Source organism: Carcharhinus amblyrhynchos, chromosome 6, assembly GCF_965287045.1.
Source record: "Carcharhinus amblyrhynchos chromosome 6, sCarAmb.v2.hapA, whole genome shotgun sequence".
In the NCBI taxonomy this organism is placed as follows: domain Eukaryota; kingdom Metazoa; phylum Chordata; class Chondrichthyes; order Carcharhiniformes; family Carcharhinidae; genus Carcharhinus; species Carcharhinus amblyrhynchos.
Genome location: NC_137329.1, coordinates 65756220 through 65770407, shown reverse-complemented (window position 1 = coordinate 65770407; position 14188 = coordinate 65756220). Strand labels below are relative to the sequence as shown.

Sequence of the window (14188 nt, the reverse complement as noted above, 5' to 3'; positions counted from 1 at the left end):
GTCTGTGGAATTTACATATCCTCCCTGTGTCTGAGTGGGTTTCCTCCAGGTGCTCTGGTGTCCTCCCACAGTAGTCATGATGTGGATATGCCGGCGTTGGACTGGCGTAAACACAGTAAAAAGTCTGACTACACCAGGTTTTAGTCCAACCGATTTATCATATTATCAAATAAATCGGTTGGACTAAAACCTGGTGTTGTCAGACTTTTTACTGTGTCCTCCCACAGAACAGAGATGTGCAGGTTAGATGAATTGCCCGTGGTAAATTCTCCCTCAATGTACCCGAGCCAACACTGGAGTTTGGCAATTAGGGGATTTTCAGAGTAACTTCATTACAGTGTGAATGTAAACCTACTTGTGACTAACAAATAAATAAACTAAGTCGCCTTCCCATTTTTCTGACCAAAGTGCATTACCTCTCACTTAACCACGTTAAACTCCTTTCTGCCTCATTTTGGCCCACTCGCTTGACCTATCAATATCCAATTGTAACTTTCTTATTTCTTCATTGCAACTTACTGTCCTGCCTATTTTGTGTCATCTGCAAATTTGACTATAGAGCCTTCTATCCCCGTATCATTAACATAAATTGTAAATAGCTGGGGCCCAAGGACCAAATCCTGTCATACCCGACTAGTTACTTCCTTCCATCCAGAAAGAAAATCATTTATCCTGACATCGTCTTCTGTCTATCAGCCAGTCACCTATCCAAGCTAATAAATTACTCCTAATCCCATGTGATCTGACCTTGTGAATTAACCTTTTGTGCGGCACCCTATCAAATATCTTCCGGAGGTCCAGTTATACTACATCTACAAGATCTGCATTATCCATTTTGCTTCTTACATCTTTGAAGAACTCTATCAAATTAGTCAAACATGATTTGCCCTTCATAACACCATGCTGACTCTGATGGATAGTGTTTTGACTTTCCAAATGTCCTGATATTGCTTCCTTGATGATTGATTCTAACACTTACCCAACAACAAATATTAAACTAACGGGTCTGTAATTTCCCATATTTTGTCTCCTTCCCTTTCAAAATAAAGGTGTTACATTAGCATTTTTCAATTCTTGTGTTTAGGAAATTTTAGAATATTATAACCAATGGATCCATTAGATCTGCTGCCACTTCCTTTAATACCTTACGATGTAGGCAGTCAGGCCCGGGGGACTTATCTGCCCTCAATCCCAATAGTTTGCTGAGTATCTTTTCCCTATTGATAATTGCTCCAAGTTTTACCCTTTCTGTTATCTCTGACTTGCCTATTCTTATAGGAATGGTACTAGTGTCCTTCACCGTGAAAACTGAGACAAAGTATTGATTTAGCCCCTCCGCCATTTCAGTTTTCCCCACTATTAACTCTCCTGTTTCGTCTTCCGAGGGACCAACATTCACCCCTAGCAACTCTTTTATATACCTATAGAAGCTTTTGCTATCCTTCTTGGTATTTTGCGCTCGTTTTTTTGTAAGCTCTTTTTATTACTTTTTTTAGCATCCCTTTGTTTGTTTGAAAGTTTCCCAGTCTTCCAGCCTGTCACTGGCCTATGCAATATGGCATACCTTAGTTTTTGTTTTTATAAGGATCTTGGGGTCCAGGTCCACAGGACTCTTAAATTGGCCTCGCAGGTGGAAGAGGTGGTCAAGAAGGCATATGGTGTACTGGCCTTCATTAATCGAGGGATTGAGTTTAGGAGTCGGGAGGTAATGCTGCAACTTTATAAGACCCTTGTCAGGCCTCATTTGGAGTACTGTGCGCAGTTCTGGTCGCCTCACTATAGGAAAGACGTAGAAGCTATTGAAAGGGTACGGAGGAGATTTACAAGGATGTTGCCTGGACTGGGAGGCATGCCTTATGAAGTTAGGTTGAGGGAGCTGAGTCTCTTTTCCCTGGAGAGACGAAGGTTGAGAGGCGACCTGATAGAGGTTTATAAAATGTTGAGAGGAATAGATAGGGTGGATTCTCAGAGGCTATTTCCCCGGGTTGAAATGGTCGCTACGAGAGGACACAGATTTAAGGTGCGGGGAGGAAAGTACAGAAGTGATGTTAGGGGTAAGTTTTTCACTCAGAGGGTGGTGAGTGAATGGAATCGGCTGCCGTCAGTGATGGTGGAGGCGAACTCGCTGGGGTCTTTTAAAAGACTTCTGGATGAGTATATGGGGTTTTATGGGATTGGGGGTTATAGATAGGTCTATAGATTGGTAGGTGTTGATGTGATCGGCGCAACTCGTGGGCCGAAGGGCCTGTTTGTGCTGTAGTGTTCTATGTTCTATATTGTCCTTAACCTCCTTGTTTAGCCATGGATGGTTTTTTACATCTCCTTAGCATCTTTCTTCCTCACAGGGATATATTTTAGTTGTGAGAACTTGAGTATCTCCTTAAACAACTGCCACTGCTCATCTGCTGCCCTACCTTTTAGTCTTCCTGCCCACTCTACTCAGGCCAATTCTGTCCTCATGCCTATGTAATTTCCTTTGTTTAATTCCAGAACATGAGTGTGGGATTCTACTTTCTCACCCCCAAACTGAATTTTGAATTCTATCATACTTTGGTCACCACTCCCTCCAGGATCCTTGACTATGAGGTCTAACCATTAAGTAATGCTGCTGTCCCTTTCATTCCATGAGCTATAACATTACTCAAGGGAGTAATGTTTGCAATTTTCCAGTCCTCTGCCACTGCACCTACCTGAGTCAATGAAAAATTGAAAATTATGGTCTTTCCAATTTCCACTCTCACTCCCCTCAGTATCCAGGGATGTATCTCACCTGGTCTCAGAGCCTTTCCACATTAAGTGGACAGCCTGTCCCATACCTTCTACGTACCAATCTTAAACCCTTCTAGTGACTGAATTTCTTCTATTTGGGTAGCATCCTTTTCCTTGGTAATGGCAGCTGCAAATTATTCACTTAATATCTCAACCATGTCCCCGATACCCGTTTGTAAAACCTTGTTTTAGTTCCTGAACGGCCCTTTTATTTATATGTCCGTAAAAAGACTTTTTTTTGTTAGCCTTGCCAGTTGCTTTTCTTCTCTTACTTTTTCAACTAGCCTCTGACCTTCTAGTTTCAGCTTGGTTCTCAGTTGCGCTTTCTATCGTTGATTTGATTTATTGTCACACACACTAATATACAGTAAAAAGTACCATCCCCTGTGTGCTATACAGACAAAGCATACCACACATAGAGAAGAAAAAGAGAGAGCGCACAACACAACACCACAGTCAGAGTATAGAGAAAATCAACTTAATGCGAGGTAGGTCCATTCAAAAATCTGATGGCAGCAGGGAAGAAACTACTCCCGAGACTGATGACGTGTGATCCCAGACCCCTGCATGCCCCCCAGTGAAGAAAATGGAAGAGATCACACCCAGGGCATGTGGGATCCCCAATCATGCTGGCTGCCTCTCTGAGGCAGTGGAACATGTAGTTAAAGTCAAAGGGTGGGAGGCTGGTTTTTGGACCTTATTTCTCGTCAACTGAGGCACATGTTTGTCCTGTCACAACAATTTTGAAAGGCCCCTCCCATTAAGTTCCTAACCTTTTCTTGTCTGTCATAAGTTGTACCATTGCTTTATGTCCAGGTGCAGGTAATTTAGGAGTGTTTTCCTCTGCCAATTTCATCCAATCTCTATGCTGCTGTTGAGTGATCAGTTGTCTTTTAAGAGAATTACAAATGATTCACTAGATTCTCATACACTCGAACACTGCTTCTCTACTAATTTCAAGTTCTCCACCTCCTATCATCACATCCTCTGGGAGGTGCATTGCCCTACCAGTTGTCAGTTCAAAAGAGGCTAACCCTGTTCGTCAGGATGGAGTGTTTCTCTCTGTCATAATAATATTGCAGGCAATGCCTGTACCCAGTTGTTTCCTTCATCCAAATGGCTTTGGCTAAACAATTTTTCAATGTTCTGTTCATTCGTTCCACCATTCCTGAGCTCTGTGAGTGATACGGTTTGTGGAATTTTTGTCTTATCCCTAACAACCTGCAGACTTCTCTTAAAACTCTTCGTATGTAATGAGTTCCCTGGTCTGAGTCTAACTGAAAAGGCATTCCCCACCTCGATATTATCTCAGTTGCTTATACCAAAGCTACAGTTTTGGCTGTGGCATATCTACATGGGAATGCTTCAACCCACCTGGTAAACTGATCAGTGATAACTAAACAACAGTTTTTTGCTTTCACCCTAGGTAAAGGTCCTGTGAAATCTGTTTGGAAATTTTCCCATAATCCTTTGGGTCTTAGCTGGTTCCCCATCTTTATTTTACAGTGGAGACCTGGTTCCACTTGGACACACTGTGTACGCCTTTGACAGAATTTAACTATCGTATCTCCCATTCAAGGAACAGTACAGCACAGGAACAGGCCCTCGGCCCACCAAGCTTGCGCTGATCACGCTATCCTATCTAGACCAATTGCCTGTATCCCTGTATTCCCCGCCTGTTCGTGTGTCTATCCAAATAAGTTTTAAATGTCATTAATGTGTCTGCCTCAACAACCTCATTTGGCAATGCATTCCAAAGAAAACATCCCCCCCGCACACCTCCACTGAACCTTTCCCTCCTTATCTTGAATTTGTGTCCTTTTGTAATTGTCATTTCTGCCCTAGGAAAAATCTTACAACTGTTTACCGTATCGATATCCCTCATAATTTTATAAACTTCCATCATGTCACTCCTCAGCCTCTGTCTTTCCAGAGAGAACAATTCCAATTTATTCAATCTCTCCTCATAGCTCATATCCTTCATACCAGGCAACGTCCTGGTAAACCTTTTCTGTACTCTCTCCAAAACCTCCACGTCTTTCTGGTAGTGTGGTGACCAGAATTGGACACACTGTTCCAAATGTGTCCTGACCAACATTTTATATAACTATCATAATTTGCCAACTTTTATATTCAGTGCCTGTCTGATGAAGGCAAGCATGCCACATGCTTTCTTCACCACATTTTCCACCTGTACTGCCACTTTTAAGGATCTATGGACCTGTACTCTCAGATCTCTCTGTGCATCTATGCTTCTGATGGTTCTGCCATTGATTTTATTGTTCCCACCTGAAGTTGATCTACTAAACTGCATCATCTCGGATTTGTCCAGATTAAATTCCATCTGCCATTTTCCGCCCAATTTTCCAGCATATCTATATCCTGCTGTATTCTCTGACAATCTTCATCATTATCTGCAACTCCACTGATCTTAGTATCATCCGCAAACTTGCTAATCAGACCAGCTACATTTACTTTCAAGTCATTTGTATATATTACAAACAGCAGAGGTCCCAGCACTGATCCCTGCAGAACATCACTAGTTACAGACCTTCATTCAGAAAAACACTTCCACTGCTATCCTTTGTCTTCTATGGCCAAGCCATTCCGAATCCGTTTAGCTAATTTATATCTAATCCCATGTGATTTAATCTTTTGCACCAGCCTACCATGAGGGACGTTATCAAATGCTTTACTGAAGTCCATGTTGACAACACAGTCCTTCCCCCGTCAATCATTTCTGTCACCACCTCAAAAAAACTCAATTAAATTAGTCAGACATGACCTCCCTCATACAAAATCATGCTGTCTGTCGCTAACAAGACCATTCAGTTTCAAATGTGTATAGATCCTATTCCTAAGAATCTCCTATCACTATCACTGATGTCAAGCTCACTGGCCTATAATTACCCGAGTTACTTTGCTACCCTTCTTAAATAATGGGACAACAGTGGCCATCCTTCAATCCTCTGGGACCTTAACAGTGGCCAACGAGGAAACAAAGACCTCTGTTAGAGTTGCAGCAATTTTATCTTTTGTCTCCCTCCTTTGTCGTTGAGTGGACTAACTCTTTCTCTAGCTACCCTCTTGTTCCTAATGCATTTATAAAATGCCTTGGGATTCTCCTTAATCCGGTGTGCCAAGGACATTTTGTGACCCTTTTTGCCCTCCTAACTCCATGTTTGAGCTCTTTTCTACTTCCCTCTGTTCTTCAAGTTCCCTGTGTTCTTCAAGTGCTTCATTTCGGATTTTAGTTGCATAGACCTCATGTATGCATCCTTTTTCTTTTTAACTAGACTCTCAATTTCCCTGGTCATCCACGGTTCCTGAATCCTGCTTTTTCTGTCTTTTTCATTGGCACGTATCAGTCCTGCAATCCGATCAATTATTCCTTGAAAGACTCCCATGTGCCAAATGTAAATTTACCCTCAAATAGGCTCTTCCAAACAAAGGCCTCTAAATTTGTCCTAATCTGTTTGTAGTTAACCTTCTGCATCTTAACCCTAGGACAACACTCGCCCTTTTTCATGAATATCCGAAAGCTTACGGAATTGTTGTCATTGTTTGCCAAATGTTCCCGCAGCAACTTTCTTCCGATAAGCCTTCGCTGGTGTCTTTGTTGACATCTGCAACACATTCATGTTCAGTTCCTAACACTGTCAATCCTCCTGCAAAAATTTCTTTTATGTCTCTGCTGATTTCTACATGCTTGTCTCTGGTAAAAGATTTGCCTCCCACTTTGAAAGTCTACCATCAGAAACCCCTTTCAATTTCCCTGCTTCTAAAAGCTACACAAATTGTGTGTGGTCTGTGAACAATTATTTTTTCCTATTAAAGTGAGTGGTTCTGTAAAACATGTATTGCCCAGGATGCATGTGCCAGTCCTCTCACACATGGATGCATATCTATAGCAACTGAGTGTAGCTGGGCGGAGTTATACCCCACTGGTCTTAATCTGTCTCCATTCCATTGTGTTACTACTGCAGCTTACGTTCCATTATTTTCCTGACAGAAAATGTGAAATGGTTTAGTAAAGTTTGGTAACCTTAAAGCTAGGGCTTTAATCGTGGTCAATTTTAAATATATAAATGTCTGGTTCCTTCTCTTTCCTCATTATACTCTCTCTCTCTCTGCTGGCTCTGCCTCCTTTGATTAAATCCTGTAAGGGTTTTGCAAGCACTGCATAATGTTCCACAAAATTTCTGCAATAGTTAAACAGTCCCAACACTTGCCTCACCCCTTTCACAATAAGCAGTTTCTGTATGTCTAACATTGCTTTCTTTCAATCTCTTGTATTTCTTTTTTGCCTTGGAATAATGTGTCCTAAGTATATCACCTGTTCATGTCCAATTGGGCTTTAGCTTGAGACCTGCTTCCTCTGTGCTTGAATGCACAGAGTGATTCAAGCACTTAGGAAGTGCTTGAATCACTCTGTGCAGCTAAGCAGACTGTCTGAGGTAATCAAAATGTCGTCCATGTATTGCAAAATGGTGACTTCCATGCTGTCTATAGGCTGTATTATCTGTGCCATGTGCCTGTGAAAAACTGCTGAACTATCATGGAATCCCTGCGGCAAGCGGGACCAGGTGCATTCCTGGTTCCCAACTGTGAATGGAAATTTGTACTGATGTTCCTCTGCCACAGGCGTTGACCAGAACCTATGAGCTATATCTAATACTGTGAATATTGTCTGCTCTGTTCCAACTGAGTTCAAGATAATAGCAGACTTTGCCACTCTGGGGTGTTCTCGAGTTGCATATTGATTCAGGGCCACATAATAGATGGTTAATCGATAACTTCCATCAGGCTTCAGGTGAATGAGCTGGAGCTGGACTGAACCCTTCTGTAAGCATTCCCAAAAAAGATATCATCATTCCTCGTGGGATCTTTGATCCCTTCATTACCTGCATATACCCTGAACTTTCGCTCTGCATATTCATCCACAGTTTCGTCTGCTCTTTGTCTTACTAAAGTTCTCTTAACCAATTTGTGGTTCCTTTACCTAGGACCTGCCCTACTGCCCATTTAAAATTCTCATATTTCACTTAGTCATTTCTCCCACTTCTATTATCCAATCTCTCTCTTTTAAAGCCTTGCGTAACATCTGCCATGTTGGTCCCTTTATTTGGCACTCTTACATCACCCAGAGTCAGATAATGAACATCTCTTACTTCATTCATACATTCCCAAAAGACTGAATTTTGGTGATGCTTTTTTAAGGGCCTCAATCTGTCCATTAGTGTTTGCTTTTCGGTTGCTGATAACGGCACTTCTTTGGTCATAACAGAAGTCTTTTCTGTCTCTCCCCTCCCAGTTCTGTGTATTTTAGTGTAGTGGTGTTATCAGACCAGGCAGTTCTGTCTTATACCACTAGAAGGATCTCTATCTTTCCTATCTTTTTCTTCCTCACCTGACTCCACAGGGATTGGTGGATACAATGAATCTGTTACTGCTTCCCCTATAGGCTGTTTTTTTGCACCTTGTGAAGCAGTTTTTGCAGGGTCAGACTGTATGTTAGCTGCCTCCTTTTGAAGGTGGTTCCTCAGTATGGCTGCAAAATATGGCTCTTGCCGTTTCTGATTTATGCTTACTTTGGTTAATCCACCATATTTTCTGTTCAGATTTAGTAGAATATGGGTTATATTCTTTCTCAAGTCCCCTTCTTCATGATCATATCCTGAAAAATGTCCAGAAGATTTGTCAAGCACAATTTCCCTTTAGTGAATGCATGCTAACTTGGACCGATCCTGTCACTGTTTTCCAAATGCTCAGTTATTACATCCTTAATAATTGACTCCAGCATTTTCTCTCTTCCCTCCTTTTTTAAGAAATGAGATTACATTAGCTCCCCTCCAATCCACTAGAACTCTTCCAGACCCGTACTTTAAACCAGACCCCCAAACACACACGCTCTATCAAGTCCTTCTCTTCTGATACATTTGAGGCATTTGAATGAGAATGAAGTACTCTAGCACAAAAATAAATTTGGCAAATGGAATTTTTACTGCTTTACAGCAGTGAATTGGAACATGAGGGCAATTTAATTATTCTGTTGAAGAAGTGAAATCGGGAGTAGTGTGCACAGTTCCAGGCACTGCATCTTAGAAAGGAGATGTTGACATTGGATAGAAGAGCAGCACCAACTCACCAAAATATTACCTGATTGTGAATAGTCAGATTGTGGGGAGAGATCACATGAACTATGTTTATATTCCCTGAAATATGGAAACTCATGGGCTCACTTGATTCTGTTTTTTGAGATTTTGAAAGAAATAGTTAGGAAAGACAAAGTGAGATGTTTTAGCATGAGTGGGGGAGTCGTGGATGGAGGGACAGAACCAGGTCATTGAGAAGAGAAACTTGGAATAATTTCTTCTTGAAATTCCCTTGCACAAAAAACAGCAAATGCTGACTCATTGGAAAAATCTGATGGATTTTTTCCAAGACTACGGTATTAAGAGTTGTAGAGTTTTAGGGTGGCATAGTGGCACAGTTGTTAGCATTGCTGCCTTACAGTGCCAGGAACCTGGGTTCAAATCATGGCTTGGGTCACTGTCTGTGCGGAGTCTGCACATTCTCCCTGTGGCTGCATGGGTTTCCTCTGGTTCTCTGGTTTCCTCCTACAATGAGGGTAGGGCCTGGGTGGGATTGTAGTCGGTGCAGACTCGATGGGCCGCAGGGCCAATTTCTGCACTCTAGGGTTTCTATGATTTGATTCTATGAATCTGAAAGATGTGCTGGTTAGGTGCATTGGCCATGCTAAATTCTCCCTCAGTGTACCCAAGGGACCAGAGTGTGGCAACTAGGAGATTTTCACAGTAACTTCATTGAAGGGTTACCGTAAGCCTACTTGTGACTAATAAGTAAACTTTAAACTTCGAGTAGAGATCAGCCAAGTTGCAAAAGATCAGTGGAATAGTTTGAAGGGATTGAATAGTATTCTCCTCTTCCTAACATGTGAACTTCCAAATGACCAGAATATCAGTGATGGAAATATCAGCCCATGAGCTAAATGTTAACCCTCTCTGTCCACAGCACTAGACAAGAGTGTAAACCCTCTCTGTACAGCCAGCACTGGATAACAGTGTAAAGTCCCTCTGTACACATAGCACTGGATGCCAATGTAATCCCTGTACACACAACACTGATTTCCTGAGTAACCCTGTGTAAGCAACACAAAATCCCAGTGTGACCCCCGTACACAGAGCACTGAATCCCAGTGTAATCCCTGTATATACAGCACTGAACCCCAGTGTAATCCCTGTACATACAGCACTGAACCCCAGTGTAATTCCTGTACACACAGCACTGAACCCCAGTGTAATCCCTGTACGCACACCACTGAATCCCAGTGTAATCCCTGTACATACAGCACTGAATCTCAGTGTAATCCCTGTACATACAGCACTGAATCTCAGTGTAATCCCTGTACGTATAGCGCTGAATCCCAGCGTAACCCCTGTACGCACAGCACGGAAACCCAGTGTGACCCCTGTACACAGCACTGAACGAAGTCTCACAACACCAGGTTAAAGTCCAACGGGTTTACTTGATGGTAAATAGAACATAGAACACTACAGCACAAACAGGCCCTTTGGCCCACGAGTTGCGCCGATCACATCAACACCTACCAACCTACAGACCTATCTATAACCCTCAATCTCATTAAACCCCATATACTCATCCAGAAGTCTTTTAAAAGACCCCAGCGAGTTAGCCTCCACCACCACTGACGGCAGCCGATTCCATTCACTCACCACCCTCTGAGTGAAAAACTTACCCCTAACATCACTTCTGAACTTCCCTCCTTGCACCTTAAGTCTGTGTCCTCTCGTAGCAACCATTTCAACCCGGGGAAATAGCCTCTGAGAGTCCACCCTATCTATTCCTCTCAACATTTTGTAAACTTCTATCAGGTCGCCTCTCAACCTTCGTCTCTCCAGGGAAAAGAGTCCCAGCTCCCTCAACCTAACTTCATAAGGCATGCCTCCCAGTCCAGGCAACATCCTTGTAAATCTCCTCTGTACCCTCTCAATAGCTTCTACATCTTTCCTATAGTGAGGCGACCAGAACTGCGCACAATACTCTAAATGAGGCCTGACAAGGGTCTTATAAAGTTGCAGCATTACCTCCCGACTCCTAAACTCAATCCCTCGATTAATGAAGGCCAGTACACCATACGCCTTCTTGACCACCTCCTCCACCTGCGAGGCCGATTTCAGAGTCCTGTGGACCCGGACCCCTAGATCCTTCTGCTCTTCAACACTACTCAGACTTCTGCCCTTGATAGTGTACTCGTTCATCCCGTTGGTTCTGCCAAAATGGACGACTACACATTTATCCGCGTTGAAGTCCATCTGCCACTTCTCCGCCCAGTCCTGCATCCTATCTATATCCTGCTGCAACTTTTACCATCCTTCCAGACCATCCACAACGCCACCGACCTTAGTGTCATCAGCGAACTTACTTACCCATCCCTCCACTTCCTCATCCAGGTCATTTATGAAAATGACAAACAACAAGGGTCCCAGAACATCCTTGAGGCACTCCGCTGGTGACTGACCTCCATTCAGAAAAAGCCCCATCCACAACCACTCTCTGCCTTCTGCAGGCAAGCCAATTCTGGATCCACAAGGCCAAAGGCCCTTGGATCCCATGCCCCAAGATTTCGGAACATGCTGTTCCTTCGTCAGGTAACTGGAGAGTTCTGTACGCACAGAACAAAAGTGTGATCCCTGTACACACAGCACTGAACCCTAATGTAATCCCTGTATGCACAGCACTGAACCCCAGTGTAACCCCTGTATGCACAACACTGCATCCCATGTAATCCCCGCGCACACAGAACTCAACCCCTGTGTAATCCCTGTACCCACACCGCTGAGCCCCAGTGTAATCCTTGTACCCACAACACAGAATCCCAGTTTAATCTCTGTACCCAGAGCACTGCACCCCAGAGTGACCCCTGTACACACAGCACTGAACCCCAATGTGACCCCTGTACACACAGCACTGAACCCCAATGTGACCCCTGTACACACAGCACTGAACCCCAATGTGACCCCTGTACAAACAGCACTGAACCCCAATGTGACCCCTGTACAAACAGCACTGAACCCCAATGTGACCCCTGTACACACAGCATTGAACCCCAGTGTGACCGCTGTACACACAGCACTGAACCCCAATGTGACCCCTGTACACAGCACTGAATCCCAGTGTGACCCCTGTACACAGCACTGATGCCAGTGTAATCCCTGTGCACGTAGCACTGAATCCCTGTGTATTTTCACAGCACTGCACCCCAGTGTAATCCTTGTATGCAAAGCACTGAATCCCAGTGTACCCCTGTATGCACAGCACTGAACCCCAATGTGACCCCTGTACACACAGCACTAAACCCCAGTGTAACCCCTGTACAGACCAAATTCCAGTGTAACCCCTGTACACACAGCACTGAACCCCAGTGTAATCCCTGTACACGCAGCACTGAACCCCAGTGTAATCCCTGTACATGCAGCACTGAACCCCAGGGTAATCCCTGAATGCACAGCACAGAATCCCAGTGTAATCCCTGTACAGTGTGACCCCAGTACATAGCACTGAATCCCAGTGTAACCCCTGGACACACAGCACTGGACCCCTATGTAATCCCTGTACACACAACACTGAACCCTCGTGTAACCCTTGTATGCACAGCACTGGAGCCCAATGCGATCCCTGTACACACGGCATTGCACCCCACTGTAATCCTCGTACACACAGCACTGAACCCAGTGTAAACTCCATCTATTTTCTATCACCCCTTCCGTAATTTAGGAAATGCCAGGATATTCTCCTGCTATTGAAGTGCAAATAGGTGGAATCATTCCAATATTTCAGGGTAATTCTGGTGTGAACGAGTTTGCACACATTTTGAACTAGGTCGGGTAGAGTAGCTTTGATCAGTGGCATGTTGCAATGAGACAGTGCTTAAGGGTCATTTCACCTCTCACCCTCAGTGTATCAGTGTCCCTGTACTCATCTGGCTGCCTGCATTGGATAAACACCCACTCAGATAAGGAACAATGTCCCTCAGAGTTTTGGCCAAAGCTGTTGCTCACTGTTAGTGGTCAGTGTGATATATTTATACAACCCAGGGTGAGGGGGATTGGGAGGTTTGCAATGTGAGGAGTGTCTCCATTTCTCTGCTGAAGGTTTGATCCCTGCCGTGTTTCTGGTGATTCAACATTGACTCGCTCCCTCCACTTTTCTGAAAACCTTGGTACTCCTTCAGGTAATGAGAATGTGTTTGAATCCCTGCTTGTTTTACTGTTGTCACTGTGTGTACTTGTCAACACACTAAGTATAGACCACAGTATCTGTTATATAACTCTCCTGATTCAATCGTTGTGTGCTGTGCCTGCCCCCATGTCTGCCTTCATCTTGATCTTTTGCCTCTACTGTGACATGCCCCCTTCATTACTGGAGTCCTAATCTTGTAACAGACTGTGCTTCACATTTCTCAACCTTATACCCCATGTGTGTTTATATTTAAACTTGCCTCTGTGCCTGTCTTATGCATGTTCTGATCATTATCTCTGACTCAATGTCTCCCTTGACCTTCATCTCAACCTTTGTCACTTGCTCCTATTCAGTCCCCTCTGTCTCTCTCTTTTTAATTCCCTTTTTTTCCTCATTTTATTACTCTGTCTCTCATCCACATAACCAATCTCCCCCTCTCTCCACGCAACACTCTTCCTAACTATCCTTTGCTCATCTATTTTGTTGCTTTGCCCCCTCTCCGTGCTGCCACTCCTCTGCTATTCTGGCCCCCACCCCCAAGTTGAAACTCTCCACCTTCTGATCAACAACCCCCTCCCCCCACCTCCCTGCCATTCCTCTGGTTTCCTCCTGTCCTCCAGCTCACCAGTTGCTCTCTTCACTTGCATTTCTCCTCTTGCCGTGTTTGTCAGATCCAGAGTATTGATGGTCTGGTAGCTTGTGTGATGAATGTTATTTTTCAGCCCTTTCTGTCCTGCTGTCTGCAGGCAATACAGGCTGAGAATCGACTGACATTTCGATACAGATAAGTGTGAGGTGTTGCATTTTGGAAAATCAAACCAGGCTAGGACTTTTACAGTGAATGGTAGGGCCCTGGGGAGTGTTAAGAAATAGAGGGACTTAGGAGTGCAAGTATACAGTTCATTGAAAGCAGAGTCACAGGCCGACAGATTGGTGAAGATGGCATTTAGCACATTGGCCTTCATCAATTAGGACACTGGGTATAGGGGTTGGCACAGTAAAAAGTCTGACAACACCAGGTTTTAGTCCAAACGATTTACTTGATAATAGACTCACAAGCTTTCGGGGTTAGTCCGAAAGCTTGTGCGTCTATTATCAAATAAATCGGTTGGACTAGAACCTGGTGTTGTCAGGC

At 43.8% G+C, this 14188-nt stretch overlaps 1 protein-coding gene across 1 annotated transcript in view; it reads left to right on the top strand.

Annotated features, from left to right (window-relative positions):
* madd (MAP-kinase activating death domain) overlaps nucleotides 1-14188 on the top strand; it is a 241808-nt gene that overhangs the window by 209471 nt on the left and 18149 nt on the right.